The sequence below is a fragment of the Cydia amplana genome, chromosome 10, assembly GCF_948474715.1.
Source record: "Cydia amplana chromosome 10, ilCydAmpl1.1, whole genome shotgun sequence".
NCBI lineage: Eukaryota > Metazoa > Arthropoda > Insecta > Lepidoptera > Tortricidae > Cydia > Cydia amplana.
Genome location: NC_086078.1, coordinates 15374001 through 15389144, shown reverse-complemented (window position 1 = coordinate 15389144; position 15144 = coordinate 15374001).

Genomic DNA, 15144 nt, shown 5'->3' with positions numbered 1-15144 from the left:
TTTATTTCACGCATGGTGTGAAATAATTTATTTTATATGCAGTCAAATACCCTATTGCAATGCAATTGTTTAATCAGAATTGACCTCCGTGTCAACCAAAATTATATTTACGAAATTATATTGTTAAAATAATTCATAATTAATGAAGGTCTTAACAGGTTCCCAACACTACTTAAAAATCCTACAGTCTTGACAAACGACGATTATTAGCCAACGATTACTTGAAATACGTGATCGCGCGCAAAAAACTCGATTACTTATATTTCGGCAATACATTCCAAAAGTCTCATCTTCATCAACTGTTTAAACAAAACCGTATCATGCTGCGTTGCTGTAAAGTTTAATTTCGGTTGTTAAAGCTGATAATGTATGAGGTTTCGAAGGTCGCAGTACAGTTTTCACTGCATTTCTTCAGCTTAATTACCTTTTTCTACGGGCTTTGCATTTAAATGCTAGGTAATGAGGCATTAAATTTGTGAGTTGCATGCTAAGCGAATTCTGAAACAGCACGTCTCGTACGAGTAAAAAGTTAAGCTAATATTAATGTTTACTGGACCGTTTGTTACGTTTGTTTATGATTTGTTTTAATTAGAGATGCCACGAATATTCGGCAACTATTCGGTATTCGGCCTATTCAGCCACTTTGACAAATATTCGGTATTCGGCCGAATGTTGCCTACTATTCGGCCGAATACCGGATATCTCTTACACCTTACCAAAAAGATAAATTACACAAATAAAAATAACCGCAAACCACTATACTTAATGTTTAAAATGTTTTCTTGGAAAGTTGTTAAAAACGAATACTGTTTTTTTGAGCATTTGTTGGTTACTAATAATTTTATTTATAGGTTCGATTTTATTGTATCTTGATTAGTTCTGAGCAAACTAAATTAAATCTCAGCAAACGTTGTGCTTTGTTGGCGAACAGGTTTCATCATAAATATGACCCAAAATGTATAAATGTCATGCCGAATATTCGGCGCTTCGGCCGAGGGAGGGGCCGAATATTCGGTATTCGGTATTCGGCCAAAACCACTATTCGGGCATCTCTAGTTTTAATATATTGTGACTGAGTTAATTTAAGTACCTATCGAAGCACGCCAAGGTCGTATATCACAATCATATCAAAATTTACAATCAAATTCTTATGACAATATTCCTTTACCCGTACCTACCGTTAGTGACAGTGACACTCAGGCCAATTCGAATATACACTAAGATCAAAATGATGTCATTCAGTTATCGCGAGTTTCGCTCGTACGTGTCCGTACATTTATTGGCGCAAGCGAGAAGCACGATAACGAAATAAGTACATTTAGATATCATTCTGATGTCTGTGTACGTCCGATTTGTTTGTCGGTCGGTACAGAGATGCTTGGATGGACTGTAAAAGAAAAAGTAGAAAAACATCATCATCTTCCTCGCGTTGTCCCGGAATTTTGCCCCGGCTCATGGGAGTTTGGAGTCCGCTCGAAAACTAATCCCAGGAATTGGCGTGGGCACTAGTTTTTACGAAAGCGACTGCCATCTGACCTTCCAACCCAGAGGGTAAACTAGGCCCTTACTGGGATTAGTCCGGTTTTCTCACGATGTTTTCCTTCACCGAAAAGCGCGACTGGTGAATATCAAATGATATTTCGTATATATGAAGAAAAACATTACCCCTTTATAAACCATCCAGTGTATCTCCTAAATCAATAAAATAAACGACCCCTAAAATCTGCCTGTAAACCCGGACCTCCGGACCCAACCTCGTTCAATAAAGGGATCTTCCTCTTCGCAACCGCTTCCTTTGATTAGAAAAGTATTGATAATCCTGCTTTCGACAATGGAGTAAAAGGTTAAGTAAGTAAAAAGTATTATGTAACATTTTTTGTGATGATTTTAGACTAAATTTTCATTTAAACATGTGAAATTGGTGTTTAGAAAACTTTACGGTGTTACAGTTTGAATCCGAATGGTACCTTAAGGGGCTGTTCATAAATTACGTCATCGATCCCCTCCCCCCTAAAATCATCTGCTATAATACTATAAATACAAAAACACCTAACTTTGTATGTCTGTCTGTTGGCTGTTCAACTTTAAACCGCTGAACCGCTGTAGTAGATGATCTGGTATGGAGATAGTTTGAGGCCCGGGGATGGACATAGGGTATTTTTACCAATCATTATCACTATTTCACGCAGAGAAAGTCGCGGGCAGAAGCTAGTAACCAATAATACAGACGTTTGGGAAAGATTTGGTTTATTATAACGAGCTTGGTAGTCCCGGCTTCTATCTGCTCATTGTTCGCGTCGACATATTCAGCGTGGCGCTTTCCAGCTGCGAATCGTGTCGACACGGGAATTATGATACAGGGAAAATTTGCGGCAATTCTGTTTAAGGTGGCCAGTTATTGTATGGTGGCCAGTTACTGGCAAATTACTCTAAATTTAAATTACATAATTAATAGTGTTGAATGTACTGAACTTTTATTTCAACAGGCAACTAGTACCTACTCATCGAGACAAACCCAAACACAATTAGGTTACGTTCTTTAATCACAGAGTTCCTATAACCACCTCCTGTGTCCATCATCAGATCAGCTCGATGGTTCCATACCTAATACTTATTGCATTGTCACCCAACTTACATAAGTATGAATGTGAAGGTTAAGCACATACTTAATATGTGGGAGACTGAGCTTTGCTCGGAAAACATATAAAAACTCAATAAATGCGCGTTTTCCCAGAGATAAGACCTAGATACGGAGTGAAGTTAACTAAAAGTGTGTAAAATACTGAGTTACTTAAGCTCTGTAACTTACAATTTGCCTCAGAACACAGTGTCACCCGTGGAGCCGTATTCGAGACACCCGGCGGTTTCTGAATGCCGTTTGATCTTATTCTAAATAACGAAGTGTCGTCAGAATGCTTTCAGATTAAGAAAGATAACGAGAGTCTTTAGCCATCCGTTGTTCTGTAATTCGAGTGGTGTTGTTGACAAAAGTCTTCGTAATAACCGAGGATCTGTTACCCCGACAAAAGCGTGCAAAGATGAAAATTATAATTAATATTGCCGAGTTTGTTTTTTAATGATGAAAGCTGCGAGACTAAATTAATACGACCTAGTTCGTTTGTTAAGATAATTATTATTATCCTTGGTATTTACTCTTGGAAAAAATCGGCAAAACGTGCCGAAGTAACTTCGGGCTTATTAGTAGAAGCGATCCTGACACGTAACGCCATCTAGTTAACAGTAGCGGTACTATAATTCTTGTTGAAGTGCGATTTCTTTCTGTCAACTGTTTTTACCTCTTGTTGTTAACAAAATTTATCCAAGTGCAGAATAAGATGATGTAATGCAACGTAAAAGAAACCACCGCGCGTAGTAATAATATGAGTCATTCGCACTACTTGCTGCGCCCGGTAACGTAGGAACCCGCCTTACCCCGCGCGCGCGCAGCCCGCACGATCGCCCGCGCCAGGCCTTTATAAGGCGCAACGCGGCCGCGGCTCACTCAGTTTGTCTCGCGCAGCGATCCGATCACATTGACATGGGACGGAGTAGCTGACTTGACGAGCAAAGCATCGCGACCGCCCGGTATTGCTTCCGTAGCACGGTTCAGTGCCGGTCAGCCGCGACGTACTTTTCTAAGTGCTAGGACGTACACTTTGTACTTAGGAGTAGATGCGCTAAGCGATACTTCCGTAGCACGGGATATCTGTTTGGCATTGCACTACGTTTCGTATGCATGTTAAAATTAAGTAAACCGTAAGGTGTAATATTTAGTTAGTCTCTTTTGTTATGTTGTGCCTTTAAATATTTTATACGCTAAGTCCTATTAGCTTGCCGCTTATTTGTTAAAGTTAAAATCTTAGTTTATACTCTGTTGCCTTGTTTTTGCATATGTTTGATTTTCTAAACGCTTAGCATTCTTTTAGTTTCGCTTGCTCGGCACTATTTTTATTTCCTTGTAAACTTTTACTTAGGTATTTTCTTATTCGCTAGCCCTTGTTTAATGTTAATGTTTGCACAATAATAGTTTACGCTTGTTGCTTATTGTTTAGCTTTGTCATTTCTTACTTTTAGTACTAGCTTGCCGTACTGTTTTGCTAATGTTTACTGTGATACATTCAATTCACTGTTTTTAGTTTAGTAATTTCTTAGTTTTAGCCAACGCTTGTCATACTGTTCCTATAATATTTACTGTGGTGCGATCTTCTTGACAATAAACGTCTTAAACTCTGCCGTGGTGGTTTCTATATTCGAACCTGCATTATAATCTGGCGCCCAGTCGTGGAGGCCAAACGGTATAACCTAAGACCTAGAGCTGTCGAGAAATCCATCAAGACGAAGGTCATCAAACCAGAGATGTCGACCGAATCTTCTCCGAAGGAGCCTTCCCAGCTCATGAGTTTGTCGACGGAACAGTTCAGGGAACTTCTACAAGCGGTTGGTAGTAGTAAAAAGAAAACATTACTTAGCAAATGTCCTGCAAGATTCAATGGCACTCGAAGTCCTACAGCAGTAGAAGCATTCATATCAGGCGTTTCAACCTTTAAACAAGTTGAAGAGTTAGAAGATAGCGCAATCCTAGAGGGGCTGCCCTTAATATTACAAGACGATGCTGCAGTTTGGTGGCAAGGTGTTAAGCATGAGATAGATACTTGGAAGGAATTTGAAATTCGTTTACGACACGCTTACGCACCAAAGAAGCCTACCTATGCAATTCTACAAGATATTATCGAAGTTAAGCAAGACAAGAATACTCCAACAGAGACTTTTATACAGAAGAAGCGAGCACTTATTGCACAATTACCACCACCTCGGTTTACAGAACAATTCGAGATAGATATGATTTTTGGACAACTACGCTTTGAGATCAGAGACAAAATCAACAGGGACACAATAACTACTTTTAAAGAGTTATCTGAAAAGGCCAGACACGTCGAACGCAGTTTAAGTGAAAGAGCGGCGAAGATGGAAAAACCAGGAACCAGTCACAACACAAAATTGAAGTCACGCTGTAATTACTGTAGAATACCAGGTCACACGGCTGACGTTTGCAGGAAGTTGTTACGAAGAAACGAACAAGCTACTGAAAAACCAGAAGCGGTTCCAAAGCCTAGTCAGTCAGCGACAGCGTCAGTCACTCCTTTGGATCCTGCAAAGCCAAAATTTAAGTGTTATGGTTGTGGTGAGCCAGGCGTCGTTCGTAGTCGGTGTCCGAAGTGCAATATTGAGAAAGTCAAGTTAGAAGAAATCTGCTCAATTAACTTATCTGGAACACACCGAAGGCCTACAGTTCCCATGAAGATTGATAATATAGAATCAATTGGCCATGTTGACACATGCGCGAAATCCAGTGTCTGTTCATACCAATTGTACCGAAGACTTTCAGACGAGGGATACAAGTTTAAACAGGAACGGAGATATATAACCCTCGCGGATGGAATACCGAAGATGCAAGACGTCCACACCATCACCGTACCTGTCTATGTGTATGGTAAAATTGTACCGACACTACTTGTTGTGCTACCAGGAGCCAGTAATACGAAAACTTTATTAGGAGTGGACTATATAACCGACTCTCTGATGGTCGTCAATATTCCTCAGCTCACATGCCGATTTTTAGATGAGCCCTCCAAAGTTTTCGATTTGATCCCGGAAGACATAGGAGAAACTCTTATTAGCCAAATAGTATCTGAAGTTTCGTTGCCAGAACTACTCTCTCCAACTCTGTCGATTCCAGAGAAATGCATGACTCCAAAACAACCTACATCAATGACTGAAATGAGTCTTGAGCGTCCATATGGACCTTCCTTCAGTATTGGGTTAACCGTGTCCCCAAAGATGGCCGTTAAGCGACAGCTTGAGCCGCAGCTAGCTGATGAAGCCCCTTCTACCTCTGCACAAAGCATGAGTACTAGCCAGCTGCCACCTGAAGAGATTCTTAAGAGTTATGGACCTCTGATACCGATTGAACTGCGCACTCCACCCAAACGTCAACGTAACATTCTGCTCGATGGTTACTCTCCCATTATAGATGCGCTAAAGCTTGATGCGATGAAAGCTTTTGAAGATGATGACATAGAGTTATCACCCGTTTCCAGAAATCTTTTTGGAACTCCGAGCACAGATATTGCTTCTATTGATATAGCTGAACGAGTTCTCAGCTCTGAGGAAGATAAGCAGTTGAACGAATTAATAAGTCAACACGAAGACATTTTTATTCCAAACGGAAAACCAACAACGCAGACAGAGCATGTGATTGACACTGGAAGTCATCGACCCATCTCTGTGCCACCGTATCGTTTACCGCCTGCAAAAACTGAAATACTGAAAGCAGAAGTCAGTAAAATGCTCGATGAAGGGATAATCAAACCATGCCAGTCACCATGGTCCGCACCTGTTGTTATGGTTCCTAAGAAGGATGGAGGAACAAGAGTTTGCGTTGATTACAGGCAACTGAACGCTATTACAACACCTGACGTGTATCCCTTACCTCGCATTGATGACCTATTGCATAATGCTAAACGAACGCCTTTCATGTCTACCATAGACCTGCGTGCTGGCTATTGGCAAATCAAAGTCAAAGATGAGGATCAAGCCAAAACTAGCTTTGTCACGCCATTTGGCATGTATATGTTTCTCCGTATGCCATTCGGACTCCGTAATGCGCCAGCCACATTCCAGAGGCTTATGGATGGTTTTCGCATATCATTGAGTCATATAAAACTTTTGGTTTATCTCGACGATCTCATCATTATGTCCACATCGTTTGAGCAACATTTAAAAGATCTGCAAGATGTATTCGCTCGTTTGAAGGAGTATAACCTAACAGCGAATAGAGATAAGTGTAACTTTTGCGTCGCAAAGATTAAGTATCTTGGCCATTACATTACAGCGGATGGACTAGAACTCGATCTAGATAAGATCAGTTCAATTTTGAAGATGCCCGCGCCTTCTAATCTTAAACATTTACTGTCGTTTATACAAATGTGCTCGTGGTACCGAAGATTCGTGCCAAACTTTGCTAAAGTTGCTGAGCCTCTCACACGCTTGACAAAGAAGAACACAGAGTGGACTTGGAAAAGCGAACAGCAGACTGCGTTTGAGACTTTACGAAAACTCCTGGTTTCGGCTCCCGTTTTGGCACAGGCTGATGATTCTAAGCCTTATATTATAAAATCAGATGCTAGTAGCTATGCCATCGGTGCAGTTCTGGTGCAGGGGGAGGGGGATCAAGAACATCCCGTGGAATACGCCAGTCGGTTGTTAAATCAGGCAGAACGCAACTACTCGACTACTGAACGAGAAGCTTTGAGCGTCGTGTGGGCAGTTAATAAATTTCGAGGCTATATAGAAGGTTCACCGATTACGATCATGACTGATCACCAAGCTTTAAGATGGCTTATGACGTTAAAATCTCCAACAGGTAGATTAGCCAGATGGGCTCTACAATTGCAGCCATTCGACTTGACCATAAAATATATACCCGGTCGAACAAATGTTGTTGCCGATATGTTGTCACGCCCTAACTGTGATTTGGATAACAAAGAAAGTTGTGGAATCTGTAGCGTCGTAGTGGATGCACCTACAAAGAGTCCAAAAGAAATAAGAGAGAAACAGTTGAAAGATGAAAATATAAAGAAGATTATCACAGCTTTAGAAGGAAGCTCAGTAGAAGATGCAAGATACTGGAGTCAAAAAGGATATATCATGAACAACGGCATATTGTACAGATATAACCCTGACAGTGATGCTGAGAACAGTCAGCTTGTGGTTCCAGTAGACGATCAAAAGGATGTTATCTCTGTTTACCATGACGAGCCTACAGCAGGACACTACGGAGCAGAGAAAACTTTTAATCGTATCAGTATGCGATACTTTTGGAAAGGCATGAGAAAGGACATCGAGAATTACGTCCGAAATTGTATACCATGCCAAAGATACAAGCCTTCCAACATGAAGCCAGCTGGACTATTACAAACCACTGCTATGAACAAGAGGTTTGAAGTCATTGCCTTTGATTTATTTGGTCCGTTACCGACATCTTCAGATGGAAAGTCATGGATTTTGATCATTGAAGACTTGTGTACTCGATGGGTCGAATTATTCGCACTAGAGAGTGCAACTGCTGAAGTTTGCGCAATGACCCTTATCAACGAGATCTTCTTGCGATATGGAATGCCAAGAAGAATGATTAGTGACAATGGTACACAATTTGTCAGCGCTGTGATGCAGCAAGTTACGTATGTCCTCAAGATCAAACATGCGTTTACACCTGTGTATCATCCTGAGACCAATCCCGTTGAAAGAAAAAACAGAGATCTCAAGACGCAACTAGCCATACTCGTAGGTGACAACCATCGTATCTGGTCTGAACAGCTACCAAGTATTCGTTTTTCAATGAACACAGCGACAGGTTCAACCACTGGTCATTCACCTGCTTATCTGACATTTGGCCGCGAATTGAGAACCCCTGATGACAATGAGCATGATCTAAGGGAGATAATTATGTCAGAAAATTTCATTCCGGAAATAACGCCAAAGTTATTAACCCTAGTGGAAACACTGAAAAGAGTAAGAGAAGTTCAGGAAATGAAGGAGGAAAAGAGGAAAGAATACGTCGACAAGAGTAGAAGAAATAGTCCGAATTATAAGCCTGGAGATCGAGTGATGGTAGAAAGCCATGCCGTTAGTAAAACCGCCCAAGGATTTAGTGCAAAGCTCGCCCCTCGAAGAGATGGTCCATACACGATCCTCAGCAGCCATGGACCAAGTTCCTTCCATATTGCCGACCCTAGCCATCCAGACTGTAGTATTGGATTGTATCACGCCTCAGCACTGCGCCCATACCAATGCGATAAAGATAGCCCATTGCCATCGCCTGCTATACCAATCCGCAAAAGAGGTCGACCTCCAAAGAAACCTGTATCCAGTGAAACATCCCAACGTGCTTCGCGCCCGCGTGGTCGTCAACCCCGTCAACAAGATCCGAGACGTCTTCGGAGCCAGAGGGGGAGATTGTAATGCAACGTAAAAGAAACCACCGCGCGTAGTAATAATATGAGTCATTCGCACTACTTGCTGCGCCCGGTAACGTAGGAACCCGCCTTACCCCGCGCGCGCGCAGCCCGCACGATCGCCCGCGCCAGGCCTTTATAAGGCGCAACGCGGCCGCGGCTCACTCAGTTTGTCTCGCGCAGCGATCCGATCACATTGACATGGGACGGAGTAGCTGACTTGACGAGCAAAGCATCGCGACCGCCCGGTATTGCTTCCGTAGCACGGTTCAGTGCCGGTCAGCCGCGACGTACTTTTCTAAGTGCTAGGACGTACACTTTGTACTTAGGAGTAGATGCGCTAAGCGATACTTCCGTAGCACGGGATATCTGTTTGGCATTGCACTACGTTTCGTATGCATGTTAAAATTAAGTAAACCGTAAGGTGTAATATTTAGTTAGTCTCTTTTGTTATGTTGTGCCTTTAAATATTTTATACGCTAAGTCCTATTAGCTTGCCGCTTATTTGTTAAAGTTAAAATCTTAGTTTATACTCTGTTGCCTTGTTTTTGCATATGTTTGATTTTCTAAACGCTTAGCATTCTTTTAGTTTCGCTTGCTCGGCACTATTTTTATTTCCTTGTAAACTTTTACTTAGGTATTTTCTTATTCGCTAGCCCTTGTTTAATGTTAATGTTTGCACAATAATAGTTTACGCTTGTTGCTTATTGTTTAGCTTTGTCATTTCTTACTTTTAGTACTAGCTTGCCGTACTGTTTTGCTAATGTTTACTGTGATACATTCAATTCACTGTTTTTAGTTTAGTAATTTCTTAGTTTTAGCCAACGCTTGTCATACTGTTCCTATAATATTTACTGTGGTGCGATCTTCTTGACAATAAACGTCTTAAACTCTGCCGTGGTGGTTTCTATATTCGAACCTGCATTATAATGATAGAATACTGTTTGTGGGTACCTACTATAATGTCTGAGTGAATTGTAGTAAGTACCTGTGTATATTTCTTTGAAAAGTCTAACGTTGTTAAAAAAAAAGGGTCGTCTTTGCAACCCGTAGTACCTTTGAGCTTGATATTGGCCTGTCAGTTAGAACAAAAAGTTGACAGTTCCGAACAACTGACAGGCCGATTTCGTCCGGCGGACTGGTAATTAGTGGGCCCCTTAAGGTACCGTTCGTATTGAGACTACACCAGCATTACTAGCACTTACACTGCGAAAGTAATGTCAGAGTCCGAAGTAATGTCGCGTCGCATTACTGCAGCAGTAATGCAGGCGTAGGTTGAATCCGAACGGCACCTTTAGGTACACAACACTTTTTTTATAATATGTCGTTGATATTTATTTCCTACCCGTGACTGCATGATTCTTTACGTAATCTCTGTCTTTCAAAGTATATGTTTTAATATTCCTAACCGAATTAAACATCATAAAGTCATAACTATTTTAATGAACATACAGTATTCCGTCACTAGGTCACTACGTATGCTAAAATTAGGTCATAATTATTGAAAGGCCCGTAAGTAAGTACTTTTCGCGGAAAGTGTCTGATAACACCAGGTTCACGGAATAATTTCGCCCACGGCTTAAATTCTCAAAACTGATACTCCATTCGGTTTTTCCGCGAACTACTAGTTTTCAACTTATTAAACACAGTTGAGCCTTGTGGCTTGCTCATTCATTTCGCTAATGTTCTGTTTACATACGAAGTAGAAGTTTTCTCTTTTGGCGTTTGTAAATACGGATTATAGGTGACATTCAGATGTCAACTATAACTGCAATACTGTTTCGCATTACTGCAGCGGGGTATATCAACCATCGCCATTCTTCAGGTAATTTTCCAGTTTAACATGACCCAGGAATTCATAATAACAAAGCTTTATCGTAGGTCAGATTTACACTGGTTCTAATATTATAGGTGTCCGGAAACGACGTGAATGTCATGTTTGTTTTTCTACTCGGCAATAGATGGCGCTAGCGGTAGCAAAACAAACGTGTTTGATATTTTATAGCATAGCCGTCAGGAATCGGACCAAGCTAACTTTGGACAGACTTTGCAATGTCAATGTGTGGAAATGTCACAAATGAGGATGCCGAAACGTTCCGGCTGTGGAATGAGCTCTATGCCGAAGTTTTCTCGAGGGAGTTCTACTGTATGGGGTTCTTCAAAAAATAAGTGTACAGATTTTTAAAGGGTCGGTAACGCGCATGTAACACCTATGGAGTTGCAGACGTCCATAGGCTACGGTGACTGCTTACCATAAGGCGGGCCGTATGCTTGTATGGTATGCCACCGACGTGGTAGCAATCAAAGCAAAATTGTTGAGTAGTTTTTGACCATATTTTTATGATGGCTTAAACTAAAAACTACGAGTAAATATAAGGGTAAATATTTTATACGAGTTACATGTACACTACTTTGAGACTAAGTAAATATTTCTAATAAACTGCTTTTTAAAATAGAAACCCTATTTCGAGTCTATCAAGTCAAGTTTCCTGTTTTCCTTTAAAGTAATTTAATTTATTCACCATAGGTACATTAAGCAATTTCCGATGTAACGAGATTAAGTAGGTACCTATATCGGAAAACTACTAAGCATCAGCTTCCGGCATATACATGTGAAAAGAGATGAAATTAGCGGTGTACGAACAGTGGGGACCGCTATCACAGAATAAATAATACTTAGTACTAAGTACAGAAGACTCACTCTCTAACAAAACGCGTCTGTTACGATCAGCACAGATATGGCCGCTAGGTGGCGACAGCGCCACGCGCGGCTTATGGCTTTCCCCAAAATTGGAGCCGAACGGATGTACTTTTAGCTACCTGTAGCAAAGCGACGAAGTCGCGGAGTGAGACACGCCTGCCGCTATCGGGGTTTTAACTATTAAGCAGGTGTATTAGTCTAGCCGCGACTGACGGACGAGGTGGTTAGCGAACATGTCGTGACAGTCACTGCCGGCCTAGCCACGGTGACAATCGCTATCGCTTCGACAACGAAACGCATTGTGTCTCTGTCTCTCTAATACTCTTCCATCTTAGTGCGACAGTGACAATTGCGTTTCGATTGCTACGCTACGGAGCGTAAGCGATTGGCAGGTTGGTTACGCGGCTTGCTGTCCTATCCGCAAGCTGACGACCGGCGTCAAATTAACTGTCTCACTGTTCATCCTTGCTAAGACCATGCGTGTGAATGAGAAGGATAAATACCCCGGTCGGCCGTTTGGATTAAGGATAGTTTAGACAGTCTTTGCGGCCTCGGCCAGTAAAGTACCTATTCAGTTTTTTAAAATCTCAACTACATTATTAAATTGTACACCGGGACTTAATCGCGTATCTAAGTTTTAAGGTAAGAGTGTTAAGGATTGGAGGTAAATCTTAAAACTTAGATACGCGATTAAGTCCCGGTGTACAATTTAATAATGTGTAAAAATCGTGAAAGTTTAAATCAGTGCTCAACTAGATTTACAAATACGACCTTGACACGACAGTGCATTTCGCGTGAATCAATTAGCGTATCATATCAATAACAAATCAAGTAAAATTTTTAAGTTCGACATATTTCTACAGTTACCTACTTATATGTAACACGATTGTGGCTTACACCAACAAAACCAAATACATAAGAGCGGGCGCGAGATTTGTACTAAGTATAATGTCTATGTATATCTTCTTATCATGTAAATCACAAATCAGGTTGCTTGTACATGATACATTTTGTCACATACCTATGTGCTTAGAATAAAGTTATAAGTGGAAAAATTTGTGCCTTGCGTGAGATTTGAACTCACGGCCGCTGGATCGATACTCCAGCGCTGTGCCAACTGAGCCACCAAGAGCTCATCCATAGCCAGCGAATCTTTCCACCACATGGGTCTAGGGGACGCTAGCGACATCTACCGTAAGAGCGTTACACTTCTTAAAGTTCGGAGTTCCAAGTCATATTGGAAATTCATCAGCCTATGTGTGCCATCCGTCACACCCGTATACCACGCTAGTAAAAACCGCGCCTACCACCAACCGACGGTTGACGACAAGTCACTTTGTCGGCACTTTTTGTACCACCCGTGACTGTTTTAAAAATCGGATACTGATCTATTTGACTTACCGGTGAAGCCTAGCCAGGTAGCGATGAAGTAATAAAACATGAATAAAAGAAGACGCGTATTGGTTTTGGTAATTCGATCGCGTGAGCGGTGGCTATGGCGCCATTACATCCTTCTGAATAATGTTTTAAAAGCTTTTTTGTGAATTATATTATCAGTTATCACGCTTGGAAATGATTAGCAGATGTCTCAGCTATATGGCTTATCATTGGTCAAAGTATCAAGGTTATTATGAATGCTTTTACTCCTTTAATAAGCTTTAATGTTAAATTAGCATCACACGTGTTTGGAAAATATTTGCAGATCTTCATTTTATTGATTCTAAGACGTCATTTTACTAATTATTTATATCTAGATGCAACCATTACAGAAAATTAACCGTTTCGAAAATAAATAATTGTCGAAATAGTTTATATAAAGTGCCTACTTATACCTAACTACTCATGCTGTCACTTGAAAAAACACGAGAACGAAAAGCTTTCGCTACCTACACATAATCAAATCATCAGGTGACAAGCAAAAGTCACTAATTACTATAAAATATTTAAACAAAAATCAACCTTCTTTTCGTACTAATATGGTTCACTTTGGCTATGAACTTGTGGAGGTAGGTACTTAGTGACTTTTGCTTGTCACCTGACGAAATGTGCGTTTGTCCAGAAACTTCCTGCCTCGCATAGCTAAACTGTTATGTGGAAAGATCTGTTGCTTACAGTATTTCCGGACCGAAACGAACTTCGACAGAGCTCTTTACTCCCATCTTAAAGGCCGTCAACGCACTTGCATCCCCTCATGGTGTTGCAGGTCCATGGGCGACGGTAATTGCTTACCATGGCGATTCGTCTGCTCGTTTTCTTGCTATACCATAAAAATCATAATACTTTGTCACAGCAACATAACATTAAGAAATATATACAACTTTGGGAACAAATCAAAATATTTTATGAAATATTTTGATTTATGTTTTTTTTTAAGTAGTCACACTACTGACACTACTATATATAAATTATAGCCCTCCAGTGGTGAAGGCCGGATTCATCACTGGAGGGCTTCGTCACTTTTTCTTTAATATATGACATCTATTTCCGTTTATAATAACATAAAGATGTTTAAAATCATAATTAAATTTAAAAGACAAGCACAGCTACTTTTACAATCGGCACCTATTAAAACTCATCACATTGTCAGTTCCCATTACTGACATTGCCGATTCAAAAACATAATCTTATCTCTCTATATATCGGTTCTTCAATTCAGCTAACTGAAGCGTATCTCCATATCGGATCTAGTGGACCGTGGAAAAGCATTTCAATGAGTAGCGTAGCGAAGCGGAGCGGTGCAGGTTTGATTCTCGGCTTGGGGTCGATTCTTAACCGTTAAATTATTAGGCAGAATGGAATGTCATTTAAAAATGAGAGCGCATTGAGAAGCATTCACGAAAAACACGAGGTCACACAGATATTTAGGTGCAGTTTTAATGATTCGGTCAAATTGTGTTTTTTGAAAAACAAATTATAGCCAGCCTTTTATGAATGTAGTATGATACCTTTGGGTATGGTGCTTTACGCACACTAGCGTCCCAACCCCTACCCCTGCCGCAATCTCCCCCCCACCCCCTCTTTTAGTATGAAATATATCCCGGTTGACGGTTTTTTTTTAATTTTTGGGGAAGGGTTTTGGCTAAAGGTATCATACTACATTCATAAAAGGCTAGCTATAATTTGTTTGTCTTCCCCATAGGTATATTAGAACACAAATTAACCGAATCATAAGGTGATGTTCGGATGTCGACTGCCAAGGATGACTCACGTTAGACCGGGCCGTGTCCGGGCTGGAGCTTCGTTTTCTATGAAAAGCATCACGTGATCACCGGTCATCTGTCATAGAAAAGTAAGCGCCGGAAACTCCGGCCCGGACACGGCCCGGTCTAACGAGAGTCATCCTTTACTGTTGCATTGTATTTATTTATTGTATTGTATTTATTTTTTGCAATTCACATGTACATTACAGGTTTTCCAAGTACTTAAGAG